This window comes from Rhinopithecus roxellana, chromosome 8 (assembly GCF_007565055.1).
Source record: "Rhinopithecus roxellana isolate Shanxi Qingling chromosome 8, ASM756505v1, whole genome shotgun sequence".
In the NCBI taxonomy this organism is placed as follows: Eukaryota; Metazoa; Chordata; class Mammalia; order Primates; family Cercopithecidae; genus Rhinopithecus; species Rhinopithecus roxellana.
This window is the reverse complement of record NC_044556.1, coordinates 1,969,286-1,979,096: the sequence shown is the minus strand read 5'-3', so window position 1 is coordinate 1,979,096 and position 9,811 is coordinate 1,969,286.

Below are 9,811 nucleotides of genomic sequence, written 5' to 3'. Positions count from 1 at the left end.
AAGCCGAACTGAGCGATACAGTATGCTTTAGGATAGTGCAGTATCGTGGGAGCTAGTAAATCAGTGTGGAAAAGCAAGATGGAATGAAAGGCAAGGGTGAGATAGTTTATTTGCTTGTTGGTTTATTGGGCTCTTACTATGGGCTAGGTCACAGAGGGTGCGCAGCCAGCCTTTCATAGATCTGTCTCCTCCATCTGACTGTGAGGGTGGAGGCCAAGTCTGTCTTGTCAACCCCTCACTCTCACCTCAGGCTGCCACACAGCAGATTCTCAGCAAACCTGTGTGGACAAATACAACAGGTAGTTTATAAGGAAGGGGGATTTATCAGGTGGGCACAGATCCAAGAAACAAGAGTCACAAATGCACCTGGACCAGGCCAGGACACTCGGTTCCTGAGACAGGAGAGATTTCCTTGTTCTAGTTCAAACCCAGCCACTTGTACAGCAACTGGGGCTGAATACCGTGTGTTCTGGGAACTGTATGTAGTTCCTGGAAGCCTCTAAGTGCTGAGACCCTGCTCAAGCTTCACAGAAAGACTGGTTCTTTGCAGTTCCCAGGGTGAGATGTTGTACATCTCAGCCCCACCAGGACCTGCAGAGGGGCAGACTGAAAGGGGAGATGGAACCTTGAGCTTTGCTGCTGAGGATTGCCTGGCCGGCCCCTCCCAGCTGGCAAACACTGAGATTGCTGTGGCAGGCCAGGCAACAGGCACAGCTATTGTCCCTCCCTTCCTGTTCTGCTGACCTCTGCCATCCCACTGAGCAATCAGTTGCCTGGGCTGGCCAGTGCCCTCTGTGTGACTGTGCTGCCTGCCCTGCTTGAGCCTGGCATCTGAGCTGCCCCCTGCTCACTTGGAGAGGACAGGATGCTGAGCCCAGGGTACAGCATGACTGAGGCTGCAGAGTCCTGAGCCAGACTCCACCTGGCTCCTGTTTCCTGATGAGGAAGTGCCCAGAGAAGGGGTGATGGGATTATGGGATTGCTCTAGACACAGAACAGCGCTGGGCACCTCCTTTCTGAATTTTTTTTTTTTTTTTTTTTGAGACAGTGTCTAGCTCTGTCGGCCAGGCTGGAGTGCAGTAGCAGGATCTCGGCTCACTGCAACCTTCGCCTCCTAGGCTCAAGCAATCCTCCCATCTTAGCCTACCGAGTAGCTGGGACCACAGGCATATACCACCACACCTGGCTAATTTTGTTGTTGTTGTTGTTTGTTTGTTTTTTTGAGACAGAGCCTCACTCTGTCGCCCAGGCTGCAGTGCAGTGGTGCAGTCTCAGCTCACTGCACCTTCCGCTTCTCATGTTCGAGTAATTCTCATGCCTCAGTTTTCTGAGTAGCTAGGATTACAGGCGTGCGCCATCATGCTTGGCTAAATTTTTTGTATTTTTAATAGAGACGGGGTTTTGGCCGGGCGCGGTGGCTCACGCCTGTAATCCCAGCACTTTGGGAGGCCGAGACGGGCGGATCACGAGGTCAGGAGATCGAGACCATCCTGGCTAACACGGTGAAACCCCGTCTCTACTAAAAAATACGAAAACCTAGCCGGGCGAGGTGGCGGGCGCCTGTAGTCCCAGCTACTCGGGAGGCTGAGGCAGGAGAATGGCGTAAACCCGGGAGGCGGAGCTTGTAGTGAGCTGAGATCCGGCCACTGCACTCCAGCCCGGGCGACAGAGCAAGACTCCGCCTCAAAAAAATAAAAAAAAGAGACGGGGTTTTGCCATGTTGGCCAGTCTGGTCTTGAACTCCTGGCCTCAAGTGATCCACCTGCCTCATCCTCCTGAAATGCTGGGATGAGCCACTGTGCACGGCCTGTTCCTTTGTTTATTTGTTTGTTTGTTTGTTTTGAGACAGAGTTCCACTCTTGTTGCCCAGGCTGGAGTGCAATGGAGCAATCTCGGCTCACTGCAACCTCTGCCTCCCAGGTTCAAGCGATTCTCCTGCCTCAGCCTCCTGATTAGCTGGGATTACATGCGCCCGCCTCCACACCTGTCTAGTTTTGTATTTTTAGTAGAGACAGGGTTCACCCTGTTGGCCAGGCTGGTCTTGAACTGAAGGCCTCAAGTGATCCACCTGCCTCATCCTCCCAAAATGCTGGAGTTACAGGCATGAGTCACTGCGCCAGGCCCGTTTGTTTGTTTTTTGATAGAGACAGGGTCTCAAAATGTTGCACAGAGTTAGTCTCGAACTCCTGGGCTCAAGCCATCCTCCCTCTTTGGCCTCCCAAAGTGCTGGGATTACAGGTGTGAGCCACTGTGCCCAGCCCTCCTTCCTGATTTTATAGCTCAAGAGGAATGCCTAAAAGCCGAGGCTGGGAAGTCCAACGGTGAGCAGCTCAGATGTGAGTGCTACCTCTGTTCCTTTAAAAGAAAAAAGAGGCCGGGTGCAGTGGCTCACACCTGTAATCCCAACACTTTGGGAGGGCGAGGCAGGCGGATCATGAGGTCAGGAGTTCGAGGTCAGCCTGGCCTACGTGGTGAACCCTCATCTCTACTAAAAATACAAAAAATTAGCCAGGTGTGATGGCGGACGCCTGTAATCCCAGCTACTCAGGAGGCTGAGGCAGGACAATCGCTTGAAACTGGAAGGCGGAGGTTGCAGCGAGTGGAGATCACGCCACTGCACTCCAGCCTGGGTGAAAGAGCGAAACTCCATCTCAAAAAAAACAAAAACAAACAAACAAACAAAAAACAGAAAAAAAAGAAAAAAATTCCATCCTTGAATGCCAGCTAACACATGCAGAAGGGAAGGTTGAGTGAGTTAGAACATCATTGTTTTGCCAGGTGCAGTGGCTGCAGTTTCTAATCCCAGCAACTTGGAGGCTGAGGCTGAAAGGATCGCTTGAGGGCAGGAGTTCGAGTCTAGCCTAGGCAACATAGCAACCCCTCCATCTCTACAAAAATGGTTGTGGTGGTGTGCGCCTGTAGTCCCAGGTACTTGGGAGGCTGAGGCAGGAGAATCACTTGAGTCCAGGAGTCTAGGCTACAGTGAGTTATGAGTTACAGCTTCTTATGTGCCAGGCATCATTCCAAGAACTCCCTGTTTATTAAACCATCTAACTCTCCTGATCACCCAGGTGCAGTTTTAGACATTGTATATTTATCCTCCCATTCTGTCATGTGAAAATTTGCTTCACCCACGATCTCCTTCATTGGAGGGAAATTCTTAATTTTGATATAATAGAACCCACTGTGAAGTTATATTAAGAAGGCTCGGCCGGGCGCGGTGGCTCACGCCTGTAATCCCAGCACTTTGGGAGGCCGAGATGGGCAGATCACGAGGTCAGGAGATCGAGACCATCCTGGCTAACACGGTGAAACGCTATCTCTACTAAAAATACAAAAAATTAGCTGGGCATGGTGGCAGGTGCCTGTGGTCCCAGCTACTCGGGAGGCTGAGGCAGGAGAATGGCGTGAACCCGGGAGGCTGAGGTTGCAGTGAGCCAAGATCGCACCACTGCACTCCAGCTTGGGCGACAGAGCAAGACTCCGTCTCAAAAAAAAAAAAAAAAAAAAAAAAAAAATGGTTGGCTGGGCACACTAGCTCACACCTGTAATCCCAGCACTTTGGGAGGCTGAGGAGGGTGGCTTCCTTGACACCAGGAGTTCAAGACCAGCCTGGGTAACATAGTGAGACCCTGTCTCTACAAAAAATAAAAAAATTAGCCAGGCATGGAAGCACTGGACTATAGTCCCAGCTACTCAGGAGGCTGAGGTGGGAGGATCACTTGAGCCCAGGAGTTCAAGCATACAGTAAGCTGTGATCACACCATGCATTCCAGCCTGGGTTACTGAGCAAGACCCTATCTCCCAAAATAAAACGACAGAAGGACTTTTCATCTCCATGTGGCAAACTTACTCTTCCACATTTTCTTTTTTTTTTTTTTTTTTTGAGACGGAGTCTTGCTCTGTCGCCCAGGCTGGAGTGCAGTGGCCGGATCTCAGCTCACTGCAAACTCCGCCTCCCGGGTTCACGCCATTCTCCTGCCTCAGCCTCCCGTGTAGCTGGGACTACAGGCGCCCGCCACCTCGCCCGGCTAGTATTTTTTTTTTTTTTTTTTTGTATTTTTTTTAGTAGAGATGGGGTTTCACCGTGTTAGCCAGGATGGTCTCGATCTCCTGACCTCATGATCCGCCCGTCTCGGCCTCCCAAAGTGCTGGGATTACAGGCATGAGCCACCGCGCCCGGCCACTCTTCCACATTTTCTTTATTTTTTTGAAACAGTCTCGCTCTGTCACCCAGGCTGGAGTGCAAGGGTGTGATCTCAGCTCACTGCAACATCCACCTCCCAGGCTCAAGCGATTCTCATGCCTCAGCCTCCCGAGTAGCTGGGATTAGAGGCAGATGCCACCATGCCTAGCTACTTTTTGTATTTTTTAGTGAAGACCAGGTTTTGCTATGTTGTCCAGACTGGTCTTGAACTGCTGGCCTCAAGTAATCCGCCTGATTTGACCTCCCAGAGTCCTGGGATTGCAGGCATGAGTGAGCCACCGCACCTGACTCTTCCACATTTTCTTTTATTTTCCTTTGCTTTTTTGTTTTGAGACAGAGTCTCGCTGTGTCGCCCAGGCTGGAGGGCAGTGGTGCGATCTCGGCTCACTGCAACCTCCACCTCCCTGGTTCACGCCATTCTCCTGCCTCAGCCTCCCGAGTAGCTGGGACTACAGGTGCCTGCCACCATATCTGGCTAATTTTTTGTATTTTTAGTAGAGACAGGGTTTCACCATGTTACCTGGATGGTCTTGATCTCCTGACCACGTCGTGATCTGCCCACCTTGGCCTCCCAAAGTGCTGGGATTACAGGCGTGAGCCACCGTGCCCAGCCTCGTTTTTTTTTTTTCTGAGACAGAGTCTCACTCTGTCACCCAGGCTGGAGTGCAGTGGCGCGATCTTGGCTCACTGAAACCTCTGCCTCCTGAGCTCAAGCAATTCTCCTGTGTCAGCCTCCCGACTAGCTGGGATTACAGGCTGTGCCGCCATGCCCGGCTAATATTTTTGTAGTTTTAGTGAGACAGGGTTTCACCATATTGGCCAGACTGGTCTCGAACTCCTGACCTCATGATCTGCCCACCTCGACCTCCCAAAGTGCTGGGATCACAGGCATGAGCCACCGCACCCCGTCCATTCTATGGTTTTACTTTTCCTGAGTCTTTATTTCATCCGTAGTCGACCTGAGGTTCTGGGGTAGAATTGTTTTTTCTCCATAACCTGTGCTGCTCACCAGCTCTGTGACCTTGTGTGAGGCCCATCCCCTTCTGTGCCTCTGTCTCCTCATCTGTAAAATGGAGATAATAATAATACACCCCAGCCGGGCGTGGTGGCTCACACCTGTAATTTTAGCACTTTGGGAGGCCGAGGCAGGTGGATCACTTGAGGCCAGGAGTTCAAGACCAGCCTGACCAACATGGAGGAACCCTGTCTACTAAAAATGCCAAAAATCAGCCAGGTGTGGTGGTGTGCACCTGTAATCCCCGCTACTCAGGAGGCACAAGAATCGCTTGGACCTGGGAGGTGGAGGTTGCAGTGTGCTGAGATCATGCCACTGCACTACAGCCTGGGTGACAAACTGAGACCTTGTCTCAAAAAAAGAAAAAAGCCAAGCATGGTGGCTCACGCCTGTAATCCCAGCCCTTTGGGAGGCTGAGGTGAGTGGATCACCTGAGGTCAGGAGTTTGGGACCAGCCTGGCCAACGTGGCAAAAACTCTGTCTCTAGTAAAAATACAGGCTGGGTATGGTGGCTCATGCCTTTAATCCCAACCCTTTGGGAGGCCGAGGCGGGCAGATCATGAGGTCAGGAGATCGAGACCATCCTGGCTAACATGGTGAAACTCCGTCTCTACTAAACATACAAAAAATTAGCCGGGCATGATGGCAGGAGCCGGTAGTCCCAGCTACTTGGGAGACTGAGACAGGAGAATGGTGTGAACCCAGGAGGCAGAGCTTGCAGTGAGGCGAGATCATGCCACTGCACTCCAGCCTGGGTGACAGAGCGAGACTCCGTCTTAAAAAATAAATAATTTGGCCGGGCGCGGTGGCTCAAGCCTGTAATCCCAGCACTTCGGGAGGCCGAGACGGGCGGATCACGAGGTCAGGAGATCGAGACCATCCTGGCTAACACGGTGAAACCCCGTCTCTACTAAAAATACAAAAAACTAGCCGGGCGAGGTGGTGGGCACCTGTAGTCCCAGCTACTCGGGAGGCTGAGGCAGGAGAATGGTGTGAACCCGGGAGGCGGAGCTTGCAGTGAGCTGAGACCCGACCACTGCACTCCAGCCTGGGCGACCGAGCGAGACTCCGCCTCAAACAAACAAACAAACAAACAAACAAACAAAATTAAATTAGCTGGGCACAGTGACGTGCACCTGTAATGCCAGCTATTCTGGAAGCTGAGGCAGGAGAATGGCTTGATTCTCGGGAGGCAGAGGTTGCAGTGAGCTTGATTCGGGAGGTGGAGGTTGCAGTGAGCTGAGAATGTGCCACTGCACTCCAGCCTGGGAGACAGAGCGGGACTCAGTCTCCAAAAAAAAATTTAAAAAAAAATAATAGTACATACCTCCTTAGGTGGTTATGAGCATGTTAGGATGAAGTGGGCTATTCCATGTCAAATGCCCCTGATGGTGGTAAGCACTTACTGCATACCAGCTGCTATTATTAAAATGTGCCGAGGGCACAACCACGGATAGATGCAATATGTCATAATGAATACATCATAAAAATTGAAACCTGTATTGGGGGACCCTTGCTGTGTGTCAGGCTCTGTGCTGGTCGCTTTTCATGTCTAATCTCACTGGATCATGTTGAGCTCCTGGGAATGGGACTGCTATCACCCCCACTCTACAGAGGAGGAGACTGAGGCTCAGAGAGGGGGAGACACAAGCTGAAGGAAGCAGTGACGGATAGACGTGGAATCTTAGCTCCAACCCCAGGACATGAGCCGTCCCACTAGGGAGTGGGTTCTACTTTCTTCAACTTTGGGGACAGGGTGGACTGAGATGTGGGGGACAGGAGGGACAGCACCGAGGGACATAGCCCCAGGCAGATGATCCTGGAGACAGGGCTGAGTCCTGTGGCCTCAGGTTACAGCCCCAGCACTGTCACCTGCCTTTTGTTTGTTTGTTTGTTTTTGAGACAGAGTCTGGCTCTGTGGCCCAGGCTGGAGTGCAGTGGCGCCATCTCAGCTCACTGCAAGCTCCGCCTCCTGGGTTCACGCCATTCCCCTGCCTCAGCCTCCCAAATAGCTGGGACTGCAGGCGCCTGCCACCTCGCCCAGCTAATTTTTTTGTATTTTTAGTAGAGACGGGGTTTCACCGTGTTAGCCAGGATGGTCTCAACCTCCTGACCTCATGATCCGCCCATCTCGGCCTCCCAAAGTGCTGGGATTACAGGCTTGAGCCACCGCGCCTGGCCTTGTTTGTTTGTTTTTAATTCAGACAGAAGTCTTGCTCTGTCTCCCAGGCTGGAATGCAGTGGCGCAATCTTGGCTTACTGCAACCTCTGCCTCCTGGAGGTTCAAGCAAGTCTCTTGCCTCAGGCTCCGGAGTAGCTGGGATTACAGGCGCCCGCAACCATGCCTGACTAATTTTTGTATTTTCAGTAAAGACTGGATTTTGCCATGTTGGCCAGGCTGGTCTTGAACTCCTGACCTCAGGTGATCCACCCGCCTCAGTCTCCCAAAGTGCTGGGATTACAGGCTTGAACCACTGCACCCAGCCTGGCACCTGCCTTTGACTGCTGGGTTTTAGGAAGTGACACCCAGCAGCTGTGCACGTCACACTGTTTTCTAGAGAGGTCTTTGCAGCAGCAAAGAGAAACAAATGGCAACAGTGGTGATAAAAAACACCACACCAGCCCTTCTCCCTAAACTCCTGAGGTATTTCTCTGTCTTGCTTTCTCTATAAGGATGTCTCAGGGCATCTCAAACTGAACCCATCTGGAATTGAGGTCTTGATTGACACCCCAAATCTGCCCGTTACCCTGTCTTCCCCAGCATGGTGATAGCAATTCTCACTTTCAGCTGATCAGGCCCCAAACCTTGGAATGAGTCTTGACTACTACCTACCTTCCTTCCGCTCTCTCCTTCCTTTCTTTTCTCTCTCTTTTCCCCTCCCTCCCTCCCTCCCTCCCTTCCTTCTCTTCTCTTCTCTTCTATTTTTCTTCCTTTCCTTCTTCCTTCCCCTCCCTCCCTCCCTCCCTTCCTCCCTTCCTCTCTTCCTTCCTTCCTTCCTTCCTTCCTTCCTTCCTTCCTTCCTTCCTTCCTTCCTTCCTTCCTTCCTTCCTTCCTTTTCCTTCTCCTCTCCTCTCCTTACCTCTCCTCTTCTTTTCTTTTCCTTCTTGACAGGGTCTTGCTTTGTTACCCAGGCTGGAGTGCGCTGGCAAAATCGTGGCTCCCTGCAGCCTCAACATCCTGGGCTCAAGCAACCTTCCTACCTCAGCCTCCCAAGGACCTGGGACCACAGGTACAGGCCACTACACCCAGCTATTTTTTTTTTTTTTTTTTTGTAGAGATGGGATTTTACCATGTTGCCGAGGCTGGTTTCAAACTCCTAAGCTCAAACGATCCTCCTGCCTTGGCCTTCCAAAATGCTGGGATTACAGGCGCGAGCCACTGCACCCAGCCAACTCCTACCTTTCTCTCAGACTCCAGCGCTGTCAGGAGCATGTCCTTTGAGCACTACTTTCTTTTCTGTTCTTTTTCCTTTTTTAAATCCCAATGGGCGGCCGGGCGCGGTGGCTCAAGCCTGTAATCCCAGCACTTGGGAGGCTGAGACAGGCGGATCACGAGGTCAGGAGATCGAGACCATCCTGGCTAACACGGTGAAACCTCGTCTCTCCTAAAAAGTACAAAAAAACTAGCCGGGCGAGGTGGTGGGCACCTGTAGTCCCAGCTACACGGGAGGCTGAGGCAGGAGAATGGCATAAACTCGGGAGGCGGAGCTTGCAGTGAGCCGAGATCTGGCCACTGCACTCCAGCCTGGGCGACAGAGCGAGACTCCGTCTCAAAAAAAAAAAAAAAAAAAAAAAAAAAAAAAAAAAATCCCAATGGGCAAGCAATGACAGTGAAACTCACAGACCCATCAGATATTTTAAAAAAGCTTTTCTTACAGGCACAATATTTTCTTTTCTTTTCTCTCTGTCTCTTTTTTTTTTAGACAGGGTCTTGCTCTGTCATCCAGGCTGAAGTGCAGTGTGCCATCATAGCTCACCATAGCCTTGACCTCCTAGGCTCAAGTGATCCTCCTACCACACCCAGCTAATTTTGGTATTTTTTGTAGAGATGGGGTTTTGCCGTGTTGCCCAGGCTGATTTTGAACTCCTGGGCTCAAACTCCTGCTTCAGCCTCCTCCCAAGTAGCTGAGATTACAAGAGGGAGCCACCTATCTCATCTCTGGCCCAATATGTAATTTTTTTTTTTTTTTAAGACAAAGTCTGGCTGTGTCACCCAGGTTGGAGTGCAGTGGCAAGATCTCAGCTCTTTGCAACCTTGGTCTCCTGGTTTCAAATGATTCTCAGCCTCCCAAGTAGCTGGGATTACATGACTGGCTGATTTTTGTATTTTTAGTAGAGATGACGTTTTATTGTATTGGCCAGGCTGGTCTTAAACCCCTAAGCTCAAGTGATCTGCTCTCCTCAGCCTCCCAAAGTGCTGCGATTACAGGTGTGAGCCACCGTGCCCAGCCCCAGGATGTATTCTTGGGTGGGTGTGGTGGTTTGTGCCTGTAGTCCCAGCTATTTGGGAGGCTGAGGTAAGAGGACGACTTGAGTCCAGGAGGTTGAGGCTGCAGTGAGCTATGATTGCACCATTTCACTCCAGCCTG